This window comes from Pinus tabuliformis, chromosome J, assembly GCF_031772625.1.
Source record: "Pinus tabuliformis cultivar Carrire ecotype Pingquan chromosome J, CPIR1, whole genome shotgun sequence".
NCBI classification, from domain to species: Eukaryota; Viridiplantae; Streptophyta; class Pinopsida; order Pinales; family Pinaceae; genus Pinus; species Pinus tabuliformis.
This window is the reverse complement of record NC_142295.1, coordinates 1,058,602,773-1,058,617,577: the sequence shown is the minus strand read 5'-3', so window position 1 is coordinate 1,058,617,577 and position 14,805 is coordinate 1,058,602,773.

The window sequence follows — 14,805 nt, the reverse complement described above, 5'->3', positions numbered from 1 at the left end:
AATATGTAGCAGCAATAGGGGTATCTTGTCAAGAAATTTAGATGACAAAAATATTGAAAGGCTTAAGAAATGAAAAATGTTGAAAAATATATTGTGGCAACAACTCTTCAATTCACTATCCAAAAAATCGGTCTTTCACAAAAGAAGTAAACATATTGACACAAGTTATATAATATATATGATCAATGGCGTAGATATTGTTTTGGAACATTGCTGGTGGAAAATAATATGCATACGTCTTCACCAAACCATTGGGAAAGAGAATTTCTATTCATCTAAGAAACAACTCAAGCATCATGCTTATCAACGATTGTGATTAAGAAGAAGTGTCAATAATAATCCCAACTACCACGTTTACTCTTACTCTCCCATTTCTAACATACCAAAATAATTTGTGACATATCACTTTTTGTAGTATGAAAGTATGCATATTAAGTTGAACATAATTGATGCAACTTTTAAGTACGAACGGACATGTATTCAGCCCTACAATGATGATGCTTATTATTATCAATATTATTATTTATGAGAGTATGGAAAAGAGCTGATATCTTATTGTGTAACAAAGTAGAGTAAGAATTTCCACATGATTATATCTGCATAGATGAGATATATTCTTTAGGCATATAATTATGTTTACTTACTCTCGATTGAGTGTTCCTGCTTCTAGAAATGGTAGATCAATTGGAATGAGAATAGATAGGATGGAATCACTATTTTTATTGTGGTAGAAAACAAACTGTGTCTAAAAACAAGGCTTTTATTGTGTGAAAAAATCTCTTACTGTGTTTGTAAATAGATCTCTGAAATAGGGTATTTTTTTTTGTGTGTAAACACAACTAAAATAAGAATTTTGAGGTAGTAAAAAACGAGAAGTAGCTCTGGTTCTTTTTGTAAATTAATTTTTCGTTTGAATCAAATGCAAAATATATCTCAATGTGTGCTCTGTTTGATTTTATTATTTTGAATCACTGCCTATATTTCTTTCTTATTATATCCTCTTTCTTCATATTGAAGACAGTGTCAAATCAATTGGCTTGATTACTGGAGCGAAATTAATTACTCTGAAGCCTCACAATGCATTCCTATCACTAGAATACAGAATTAGCGGCAAATTGTATTAGGTCATAGGGAATATTTTCACCGCAAGTATGTCTATGTAGGTACGAATAAGTTACTTAACATAGGAGGAAACATATGATTTTTAATTAGTTTCATTTGGATTATTATTTTTTTAAATTTACTAAATATGAAAATATAAAATTATTATTATTATTATTATTATTATTATTATTAAAATATTTTATTTAAAATAAATATTATATGATTAATTTTTTTTTGATATATTAACATTTAATTTCTCTATAATTTTATTAATAAAATGGTTAAACTATAATAAAATATAAAAATAATGGAATACAAAATATTATATTTATATATATATATATATATATATATATATATATATATATAATGGTTTTTTTTGTAATATTATTTTTGGTTAATTTTAATCAACATTTAAGCTTTAAATTATTTAATCTGTATAATTTTAGTCTCCTAGGAGTTTTTTAAGATGCTAAATTTATTTATGCATTAAAAAAATATTTTAAATAAAGAAAAATCTTTTTTGGTGAATTCTGATAAAAAATATTATTTCATCTATAAATTAGATTATATATAAAAAAATTAATATTATGTAACTTTAAAAAATCATAATAATAAGATAAATCACGAAATATCTAAATTCGCTTGCATCTTTTCAGCAGAGAAGTTCTTTTATTTAATTTAAATCATAACACCATATCATACAATTTATTTAATTTAAATCATAACACCAAATCATACAATCTATCCATCACAGAAGTTGACTCTCTCCGCACCTCTCAGAAATTGCACTCTAATATCTCTCGAGTGAATAGAAAGGTTAATGGATGAGGAAGTCATAACATGCCACACAACATGAAACAATTACATCTCATCGGTTGCTATACACAGATAGCGTCATCCTTTTATTGCGCCCTCCTCTTTCTTCTTCTCATTCCCTTGACTCAATTCCACTGGCGAAGAAGAAGAAGAGGTGGGAAATACATGTGAGCCAAAGGGTTTGAAGCAACCAGTCATTAGCTTAAATGAAATGATCAAACTGCTCAAAGTGTTCTTTCGCAGTACAGATTTCAAAGACTTGCAATTGTTGCACCTTCGAAGGCTACAAATGTTATATGGCACCATCGTACACCCACTTATATAAAAATATTGAATCTGCCGGCTTTGCTAAGTGTGCACACCAAGTGTTTTTGCCTTGCAACTTACTCTTACATATAGTGAACACAAATGTAGGCAACGTCATTGAAGCGCATCATCCAACAAAGAAAATATTAATTTGCAATATCACCTTTATTACTTAGGATTATATTATATACCCCGAAGACGTACCGACTTACCTCATTGCTTATATTTTTAAGTATTTGACCTAAAACGCCCATACCTCGTGAATCTCAATAAACTTATATTAATTTGCAATATCACCTTTATCACTTCAGATTATATTATATACCCCGAAGACGTACCGACTTACTTCATTGCTTATATTTTTAATTATTTGACCAAAAATGCCCATACCTCGTGAATCTCAATAAACTTATATTAATTTGCAATATCACCTTTATCACTTCAGATTATATTATATACCCCGAAGGCGTACCGACTTACCTCATTGCTTATATTTTTAATTATTTGACCTAAAACGCCCATACCTATATATGATGGAGAGTTGAATGTAGAAAAGTTGGAGAATTGGATTAGACAAATTGATGTTTATTACAAAATGCAGAGTATCGACTTAGACAAGAGCAAGATTCAGCTGGCAAGCCTATGCCTTGGAGGCACTGCCTTAGTTTGGTCTGAAGGCAGGACCCAAGCTGACATGAAGAGACATCTCTGTCTGGAGTGAATTTGTTTCTGCAATCAAAAAGCAGTTCTATACATTGGCCTACATGCAGCAAGCCATGATGAGTTGGCAAACTCTGAAAGGGAAAAGTGTGCAAGGGTACACTCAAGAATTTAGAAAGAGAGCATTGATTCTAGGAATCTCAATAGACTCACCTGAGACTTTGTTGAAGTACATTGGTGGTCTACATAGCTACATGAGGCACACTATCCTCATGTTTAATTCCACTAGTATAGATGAGGTATCTGTACAAGCTACTCATTTACAAGCTAGAGGAAAGAATGGAAATCCAGAAGTTGGGGGACCATCCCAACCCACTTCAAGCAAGAATAAGGAGAAAAGAAAGAAGAAATGGAAATTAAGGAAGGCTAACACTGCACAGAATAGCAAAGCTTCATGCACTCACTGTAAAAAGGATGGGCATGATGATGAGCACTGTTGGATTCTACATCAAGAGCTGAGACCTAAGAAGTTCGAGGGAAAGAAGAAGAAGACTGTTGCAGCTATTTAGAAAGATTTGGGGTCAGACTCTGAGTTGAAACAACTGTTTCAGCCACAGGTATAAAAGGTAAAAATTCTGAAGCATCTTCTAGTAATTCTGGAAAATCTTTTATTGATGAAGAAAATGAGAGAAAAAGACATGAGCTTTTCCATATTTGAGCTATTTCTAAACATCAAAAGATTGATACTTTGTTTGATAGTGGCTCACATGTAAATTTAATTTCTGAAGCAATTGTAAAGAAGTTGGGATTAGTAACTACACCTCACAAGAAACCATACCCATTAGGATGGTTAAATGATAAAGCACAAGTACAAGTGACCAGACAGTGAAAGCTCAAGTTTTCTTTTGGATCAACATTTGTAGATGAGGTCGAGTTAGACATAATTCCTTTGGATATATGTGGAATTGTTTTAGGAATTCCTTATTTGTACGACAGAAAAGCTATTTTCTATAGAGCTGAAAACAAGTATCTACTTGTTAAATATGAAATAGAATACTTTGTAAGAGCTCATAAGCTCAAGAATAATTATACTCTCATAAACTCAGGGCAGATGAAATGAATGATAAATTCATGCAAACAATTCTTATTGATGGTTGTAAAGTAATTGAAACCTAATAAAACCAATGTATTTGAAGGTTGTAATGCTAAATAGCAAGCTAATTTAGAAAAGGTGTTTCGGAGTATTATATATTGTTTCAAGAACCTAAAGGTATGCCACCCAAAAAGGAAATAGTACACGATATTATTTTGCAGCAAGATTCTCCATTGCCTAACATTGGAATGTATAGGTTTTCCACTTTAGAGAATGATGAAATCAAGAAGCAGGTGCAAGAGTTGCTCGAGAAGGGGTTCATCAGACCTAGCACATCACCATGTGGATCTCCAATCGTTTTGGTGAGAAATAAATATGGCTCGTACAGAATGTGCATTTATTACTGAGCACTAAATAAGATAACAATAAAAAACCGTTATCCTCTTCCTCGCATAGATGATATTTTAGATAAATTGGAGGAATCTCTTTATTTCTCCAAGTTAGATTTGCACATTAGATACCATCAGGTCAAAGTGACAGAACAAGATGCATGGAAGACTGCTTTCAAAACAAAGCAGGGATTGTATGAGTAGCTGGTTATGCCTTTTGGCTTAACTAATTCTCCTTCTACTTTCATGAGATTAATGAATGATGTACTCAAACCTTTTCTTGATGATTTTGTTATTGTGTATCTGGATGACATTCTGATATTTAGAAAAAAGTGGGAAGAACACTTAAAGCATCTTAAGCAGACACTAGATGTTTTGAAAAGAGAAAAACTTTATGTTAAACTCTCAAAATGTTAATTTGGAAAAACATCTCTAAATTATTTGGGTCATATAGTAGGGGGTGGTGAAATTAAGATAGATCCCTCTAAAGTGGTAGTCATTGTGAACTAGCCTAAGCCCAAATCTGTTACAGAAGTTAGAAGCTTCTTAGGAGCAGCACAATATTGGAGGAAGTTAATTTCTAACTTTTCCTTAATTGCAACTCCCTTACATGCTTTAATAGGATTGAACAAGGTGTTTCAGTGGGGAGGCACACAGCAGAAAGCCTTTGACACCTTGAAGGAAAAGATTAGTACAACACAAGTACTAGCACTACCTGATCTTCAAAGACTGTTTGAGATCCAAATGGATGCCAGTGACTATGCCATGGGAGCAGTGTTGACACAAAACAATAAACCCATATGTTATCATTCTAAGACATTTAATTCTATAGTAGTTAACTTTCCTACATATGATAAAGAACTATATGCATTAGTACAGAGCGTGAAAAAGTGGAAACATTATTTAATGGTCAAACAGATAGTAATACATATTGATCATCAACCACTTCAATATCTACACTCCCAAACTAAGTTGCAGCAATCAAGACACTATAGATGGATGGGTTTCCTACAGTAGTTTCATTTAGTCATCAGATATAAAAAGGGCACACATAATAAAGTTGCAGATATGTTATCTAGACCCATTATAAATGCATCTACTATACTTAAGCATAATTTTGTGTTACATGAAAGCTACATTGAACAATATGCTTAAGATATAGACTTTAAAAATGTATATGCAACTTTAAGTCAACACAAACGAGTAGAAGAATTGGATTATCATGTAAAGGACTGACTCTTATATCATTGTGGGAAGTTATGCATTTCAAAAACTGAAAGAGTAAAGATAATTCGAGAAGCATACACTTCTCTAATATCAGGTCACTTTGGGGTAAGTGAAACAGTTGCATAGCTGCAAAGATTTTGTTATTGGCCAAAAATGAATGAGATAGTTTTTAGATATGTAAGAGGGTGTACTATGTGTGCTAAAAGAAAGCCCATCAATAGAAAACTAGGCTTGTACACTCCATTACCAGTTCCTTCACCAGTTCCTTCTCATCCTTGGGAAAGTGCTTCTATGGATTTTGTTGGAGAACTGCCTAAATCTAGGAAAGGTCATGATTATATGTATGTTGTTGTGCATAGGTTTAGCAAAATGTGTATTTTGATACCTTGTAGTAAACAGATTACAGTTGAACAAACTGCAAAACTATTCTTTCAACATGTATGGGTTCATTTTGGATTACCCACTTCCATTGTATCTGATCAAGACACCCAATTTGTGGGGAAGTTTTGGTCAAGTCTGTTGGAACTGATGGACACCAAACTGAAGAAGAGCACAACTTTTCATCCACAAACCAATGGCCAGACAAAAGCGGTAAACGGGACAGTAATCCAGTTACACATAGGATATTGTAGCAAGCATCCTAAGCTTTGGTATGAACATTTGTGTTATGTGTAGCATGTTTATAACAGAGCCAAACATTCTTCTACACAAAGATCTCCTTTTGAGACCTGTTTTGGTTTTACAGCAAGGTCTCCTTTGGATTTTGTCTTTGGTAAAGACACCATAGTTGAGAGACATAGTGATGTGGACAGGGAAACTAGGTTCATTGAACAGATCCAAGAGATCCACTAGGCAATGCAGGAACAACTAGAAAAGAGCCAAGCCAAATACAAGGCAAAGCATGACAAGCATCAGATGGAGCATAGCTTCCAAGTTGGTGACCAAGTCTTGCTGTATATCAGCAAGGACAGGATGCAAGGTGAAGGTAAAAAGCTAAAGCCTATCAAGTATGGACCTTTCTGGATAATTGAGAAGATGGGTGAGAATGCTTTTCGCCTTGATCTACCAACTTACATGCACATCTACTCAGTTGTAAATGCAGATTGCCTGAGATTGTTTGAACCTTCACTAATTGAGAACCCCGAAGAGTAGAGTCAATTTCCTTCTATCGATGACCTGCTACCTGAATATCTTAATGAACTGTAGGAAGACATAGTTCTGGATAGGAAGGTGAGGACGACGTGCAGAGGAAATTTTTAGTACCTCAGAGTTGGGCTCAAGGGTTAAAAGTCGAGCAGGGCAAAGTGGATAGAGACTAGACATGTGAGACAATTATACCCTCACTTAGTTGATGCTTGAAGAACAACTTTTGCTGGTCCAAAAGCTTTTTCAGTGAGAAGGCTGTGATCCGAATTGGATCCATGAAGATTATCAAAGTGCCATGATTGTATCAAAATAAGATAGACTTCGAATTTATGAACACAGAGCGATCAGGAAGACCTCTAGAAAGTGGCAGTTTGCAGCCAGCAAGGAACAACGAGGACCTTGGTCAAAGCGCGTTGACCGAGGCCGATGGAGACCGCGTAGGAGGCAAAATTGGCAACTGGAAAGCCCAGATCAGGAAACGGAGGCCATTTCTAATGCGCGATTGGCACTTATGCTAATCACACATGGCTGGGCAAAACTCCTCAAGAAGGAAAAGCCAAGAAGCACTCGGTTGCATGGGAAGCCAGGAAACCGTGGGGAAAGCGCTAAGGCAAAAGGCGGGTCCCACTCTCCAAAACAGACTGTATATCAAAGGCATCCTTGGATGGTAAGCAGATTTGGAAGAAAACGAGCGATTCCATTTAGTGCACGACGCATTTCTAGTGGATGAGAGAGAAAACCGCCTCTCATCGCGCGCTAAAGGTCGAGCAAGTCAACCGCGCAAAATGAGTGAACACCGTAGGATTTGGGGGCTCTAGATCTAATGATGGAGATTGCGCTCGATGGAGGAACCAAATTTGACAGGTGAATTGAGCCACGCCACATAAAATTTTGAGGTCCGATTTCATCGCTGAGTTGGTGGATGAGTCGTTGCACTATGTAACCAAAAATATCGAACCATCGAGGAAGAGTTGGCATAGTTCGTGAGAGGACAAGTGGCCACTTGCCTGTGGACGATGGCGATCACGCAAAGGCAGGGAACTCCAAGTGAACAACAGCGGGCGAACCGAAGGGGTGGAAGACGAAGCAAACAGTCAAAGACAAATTGGCTTTAAGCCATGAACTGACAGAGAACAGAACAAAGAAGAGAATGAGGATAGAGCGGGTGAGAGCAAAGAAAAGACAGTGAAGCAACAAGCAGAAAAGAGAGAGCCGAGCTGACCTTAGGTAGCGCCGAGAAAATAGAAAGCTTGAGAGGTTCAAGTAATCCCTGAGAGGATCTGTCAAGAATTGAGTACCACATTGGGCTCCTCCCATTAAAGGCCAGAGAGGTCAAGATTTGGTAAGGAAAAGAGTTTGTGCACTCTAGTGGCTTGGGGGATCCAAGAACCACCCTACAAAACATTATCTGTTTCAGGAGACTCAAATTGAGCTCCTCATCATAAATCTCTACTTTAAAGACACAATAAAAGAAGGCCACCACTAAAAGCTGGACCGGAGATGCAACCCTGGAGAATAGGGTGAACTCCTTATTAATTATGGTGTGATTGCATTTGCTTACTGTGTTTTCCTTACTGATTTCCATTTTCCAGTGTCTGTGTATTTTGCAATCTAATTGATCCGTTGCCTAAAATAACATAGACACACACCAGCACAGGAGTCTGTAATACCTTCATTCATTAATTAATTAACTGAGATCACTCACGAGTGATTTTCAGATCACATACCTAAAAATATCTTGGAAAATTTGCGCTATTTTATGCAATACCATGTGATCATTTGAAAATTCATGGGCAGTTGGCTCGAACAATGGGAGATCCTTAGGTGGATCCAGCGAAAATGGCAACTGAAGGAGCCCATCAAGCTCCAATTCCTAGCTAAATGGTTTTTCATTGTCATATTCCATGATTTGAAGGATAAAAAAAGAGTGTTCGAAGGTGGCCCATAATTTCTGAAAAATGTTGGACTATTCATGTGATATTGGGAGCCATGTTATAAGCCCAATAAGGAGTACTTATTGGAAGCCCCCATATGGCGCCAACATTAATCTCTATCTAAGGACTTTTGGGAGCTCGATATTACTAGAATCTATTGGCAACTCCATTGGGGACTTCGTACAGATCTCAAAAATTACAAAGAAATGAAAACAAGCCTCCTATGCATGCATATGTGTCTACATGAACATCTCAAAGCTCTTGTTGGAGTTGGGGGACATCGAGTATCAATATGAAGTGTGGAACCAACAAATGAACTATAGTAATATCCCATTATGTAGTAGGCTTTGCTATGAATATGGCCACTTATTCAGAGATTTTACTTAGCGACCCAAAGAAGGCCCTACTCCCCCTTTGGTTGTCATGAACAATAGGTTCTAGGAAGTATCAAGTAAAAAGAATCATGGAGTTAAGGGGATAAGAAACAAAACCAAATAAAAACCAGGGAACACCTCTCAACCAAATCCCAGTTTAAATCCATTCTCAAACCCTTTAGATCTTTTTGACTAGGGTGAATCTTCAGAGCCGAACCTACCTATTCAAGCACAACAACCAATGGAGCTAGAAGGACAACGTGAAAATGTCAAGGAGAAGAAAATGATGAACCGAAAAACCTCAGAGGCAACAAATGAGTTCAAGGATATTCAAAAACTCCAAATGAAATTCCAGCCTACTCTGGAACAAGCAGATAAGGCTACTTAGTTAAATTCTAAGGAGACCATAATTCTTGCTTTCCTAAATAGTTGGGCCAAGGCAGGTGCGGATGATATCCTTCCTAGGTAACTTCACTAATTCCAGAGAAACTACACAGAGTGGAACAAGCGTGAACATGCCTCTGAATATAACAACAACTCTTCGCTCATCATTAGAGGAAACCCCCTTCACTTGGGATGCGTTGATGTCTCTTAGGGAGGGGAATGAAACAGGAAAGGGAGAAAAAAAAATGTGTGAGGTGATTCAAGAAGAAGGGGCCATTTTGTTCAATTTAGGGAAAACTAATGTCCTCACTTATACTTTGCAAGATCCACTCCTGACCCTCAATGAATATGGTCTCATGGAATATTAAGCTCCAAGGGGAAGGTGAGGTACCTTAAGAAAATAATAAAACAACAAAAACTAGATACCATGGTACTACAAGGAACCAAAGTCTCCCATGAGAAAATGCGTGATCTATTAGGGCATTTTTGGCCCTAAGTGGAGTGCATGCCCTTGGATGCATGCGGAAGCGTTGGGGGTTGGGAAATTCTTTGGGATCCCTGAACCATCATATTCTCAAATTAGGTGGTGTTCTCCCAAATCCTATCTAGTATTTTTAATCCATCAACTCAATGTAGAACATATGTCTTATGATTTTTCATGGCCCTACGACTCCACAAGATAAGAAGAGATTCCTTCAGGATCCCATTCAAGTCCAGTCCATTCAACTAGAGGAGAAATGGATTGTAGCTGGAGACTTCAATATGATACGACATTTGGATGAGAAGAAAAGATGCCTTCGTCACTTGGATCCTTCTTCCCATGTTTTCCAAGAAGTTATCCAAGAGTTGCATATCGAGGATGTGGACATTGTCAATGGGCTCTTAAGATGGAAAAATTGGAAGGGGGATAAGAATCAAATAGCTTCAAAGTTGGACAAATTCTTCTTATTAGAGCAACTACTCCATCAAGATCTTCTGTGAAGCAGCCATCCTCGCCTGCCTAGGTTCCAACCATTGTCCTATTAGATTTGAAATAGATATGAAAATGGCTCCAAGGAATCACCCTTTTCATTTTGAAGCCTTCTAGTTCCAGAGACCTAACTTCATTCAGAAACTGGAAAAATGGTGGGCTAAGATCCATGTCCCTAGAAGATACTGAATGGAGGAATTCCAATGGAAGTTAAAGGAGTTGAAGAAATGGATCAAGGAATGGAAATAAAGAGACTTTGGTAAAATTCATAAAGAGAAGAATATCCTCCGAGGAATCATGCAACAAACCCACCAACATATCATATAGGAAGGGAGATCCCAACTACTAGGTAAGGAAGAGGGAAGCGTCCTTCATGAGCTTGAACTACACCATAAGAAGGAGGAAATACTGTGGAAGAAAAAATCAAGAATTTAGTGGTTACAAGAGGGGGAACGTAACACTAAATTCTTCTAATGATCGATGCTACACCACAGGAAAAGTAACAATATTCTCTCTTTGACCAACTCAGTGGGAAGAATGCTTCTTCAACATGATGAAATCATCAATGAGCTCATCTCTTATTACCATAATTTTTTGTTTGAACCAGATGTCTTATGAGAGGGGTTTATTTCACGAATTAAACATTTGATTACGTGGTTGGCAACTACAGATGAGAATGAGGCTCTAATGAGGGAATTATCTTATTCATAGGTAGATGAGGTTTTCAAATCCCTCTCCACAAACAAAGCCCTAGGACTAGATCGATTCACCGTGTGGTTTTTAAAGTTAGATGGCACTTCTTGGGCCATGAGATTCACACGCTAGTGGAGGAGTCCTGATAGAAGCAATCTATATGGGTAGGTCTCAATGCCAACTTCCTCAGATTAATCAAGGTTTTTGGAAGGTAGGAAAATCACGACTAGCATCATCATGTCCCATGAAATCTCTCATTCACTACAAAATTCCTACAAGCCAAGTATGATCATCAAACTAGACCTATCCAAATCTTATGATGGCCTTAACCAAAATTATTTGCTCAATGTATTGGATATCACCCCCACTCACACCTTTTGAGGTTCTAAGGGCCTCAGAGAAGGTGACCTAATCTCTCCCTTCCTTCCATCATTGTCGCTGAAGGGGTTAAGTCAAAATATAAAAATTGTGACAAGCACAGGGGAACTCAAGGGTCTCATATTGGGAACTCACTACCCACAACTGACTCATTAGTAATTTGTTGATGACAAAATGTTGTTTGGGAAACGCACCCATATGGAGGCTCAAATTTTTTTCATTATCTTGACATACTTCGAGGATGATTCCAAGAATGAGATCAACGACGACAATTGAGACATTTACTTCAACACGAACCATCGTTTCCAAGCTCACCTCATTTGCACTCTAGGATTCTAAATTGGCTCCCTCCTGAGTAAATATATTGGAGCGCCTCTCACCATTAAATCCCTCCAAGTGGCCTATTGGAGGGAATTGCTAGATAATATAGATTAGAGGCTTGCTAACTAGACATTCATGGCCTTAAACTTGGCAGGATGAGTTACTCTATTAAATTCCATCTTACAAGATCTTCTAGTGTATCAATTGTCAACAATCCCATACCTCTAGTGCATTCTTAAATATATAGCCTCAAAATTACTGAAGGTTTTTTGGAAAAGAGTTGAAAATGGGAAGAAATGGTCTCTAGTCTCATGGCATAATATTTGCTTACCCAAACTATTAGGAGACCTGGTGTTTTGAGATCGAGCAATCCTGAATGAGGTCATGGGGAAAAAATTATGGTGGAGGTGGCTACAAGGTGGTTTGTAATTATGGAAACAGATTTAGTCTCACAAGAATTGATCTGAATTTTGGAAAAACTTGTTAATTCTATGCAAGCTCCCTCATCAATATTTAAAAAATGTGTTTAGGATCGTCTTATATTAACCAAAATGTGAGGAATTATGTGTCAAGTTTGAGTGTTTTTTATGAGAAATTTATGAGGTTAGTTAGTCGTTTAAAACACATATACATCAAGTAAAATACAAATAATTAAAACACAACAAAGGCATAACGCAAAGGTGATAAATGAGTTCACCTCTCCTGGATTACATCTCCTCGGACCTCCTCCACTCGCTAGGCCCTTTTTAGATTAATGGTCAATTATCATATTACATGCACCTGTAGTGCTCCAATGGCTTTTCAACCTACTCCATTGGATTCATAAGACCCAAAAACCCCCAAAATGACTCTCCAATGAGAGGCTGACATGTGACAAGCTCAGAGGCCGCCATGGACCCTCTCAAAGGTCGGGTAAAATTATAGTTGGCAAGCCGAGGAATCGAACTTGTGACCTCGCCCGCATAAGCCCCATGCTCCACTGCTATGCCACACGTTATGTCTTAACAATCTATGGTAACATTTTCTATTTGAAGTTTAAGCGTCGATGGATTGGAAGGTAACCCCTAACTTAACCTTTGCATGTAACCAACATTGGAAACTTGCGGCCAGTGTTTAGCACTAACCACGCCATTAAACGTGTTAAGTGGAGTTTATTTTAATTAACCGATGCTTATCCATAATTAAAGTGCGGATTACGTAGGCAGAATTTTGGCAGGTCTGACAAATCCGGAATTGCACCAAATTTGGCGGGGTTAACTGGAGTTTCTCCACATTTAATGGAATTTTCCTAGGGAAAACTGAAGAGACCATAACGTCTTCAATTTTTAACCAATTTTGGCTTAGAAAGAGTCATTTCCTAGATGATTTGGATTCTTTGAACACAATAAAATAGGTTGCAGAGGCAGAAAGACACTTTTGTATGTGATTTTGCTACGTTGAAGTTTAAGGAAGCCTAGGGCCACCAGGAGAGGAGGTCAAGCCTAGATAAGCTAAAGTCCAATTGTAGAGCTTGGAGAGTCATTTTTGGGGTTTTTGGGTATTCTGAATCTAATGGAGTAGGTTGAAAAGCCATTGGAACATTTCAGGGTCGTGTAATCGGAGAATTGACCGTTAATCCAAAGAATGCCTAGTCATTGAAGCAGGTCGAGGGAGATGTAGCCCAGGAGGGGTGAACTCCTTTGTCAGCTTTGTTTTATGAGTTTGTTGAGTTTTAATTCTCTGCAATTTACTTGTTGAATATGTGTTTTAAACATCTAATTAACCTCATAAATTTCTCATAAACGACACTCAAACTTGATACATAATTCCTCACATTTTCGTTAATATGAGACGATCCTAAACACATTTTTTTAATACAGATGAGGGAGCTTGTATAGAATTAACAATTTTTCGCAACATTCATATCAATTTGGTATAAGAGGCACTTATTAGCATTTTTTAACCCTGAGATGGTTTACCAAGGTTAGCTAAAAAATTATCTATTGGTTTTGTATTTGTGCAAGGATAATTTAACTGTGTGCAAGTTTATGTGTGTCAGCTGAAGGGAGATGCTTCCTGTTGAGAAATTTTTTGTCTTTGTGAAGCTTTTTGATGCATTAAAAGTGTGATGGCAGCTTCAAAAAGTGACATTTCTAATCCATCTTCCTTAGCAAGACTCTTTGATTCAGAGATGTTGCAAGAACTTATCATCATGAGAGATATGGTGTAGGAGATTAATGAAGATAGGAAGGAGAACACTATACTTCAAGAGGAGTTTATGGCCATGAAGGAGGAGAAGAAAGATATTCTAGAAAAGATGCATGAGATGGAAATTCAACTCTATGATGCCAAGGAAACCCTAGCCAAATATGTTCATGAAAATGAGGTATGCAATTCAAGTTTCTCTTCAATTTCTTCTCAAAATGAATGTTTTGGTGCTTTTGAAAGACGCACTAGAGGAATAGGGTCCAAATTATTGATGAAGATGGGCTATGATGGTAAAGGGTTAGGAAAACATGCACAAGGCATAGTTGAGCCAATTGTTGTTGAGGAAAGGCCTAGGTATTTGGGTCTTGGTTATGGACAACATGATGGAGAATTCTCCAAAGCCAAGGAGGCACATTAAGGCATACCAAGAAGTACTTTCAATACATGTTCATTACCTCAAGCTTGTGAAGTTTGTTTTCATGAGGAATACAGAATTTTTATACCCACTTTGCAAGAAGATGCTAATAACCATGCAACTAGTGGAAATGGGAAACAAGAGGATGTTGAAAGCTCTAAGTTAATTGAAACCATTGTTGGTATTCTGAAGAGGGCAACTACCTTATCGAATTCACCTCTTCAATAAGGTGACAAAGTTGAATGTGCAAGGTATAAATCTACCGTTAATCAAGTTCCTTTTGATTATGATAAACATGGTAAATTTTCACATAAGATTTGGAGAAAATTTACATGTTACTTTTGTGGTTTGAATACTATTTCAAGGTGTTCGAAGAGGATAGCCATATTTCGAAACAAAAGAGAC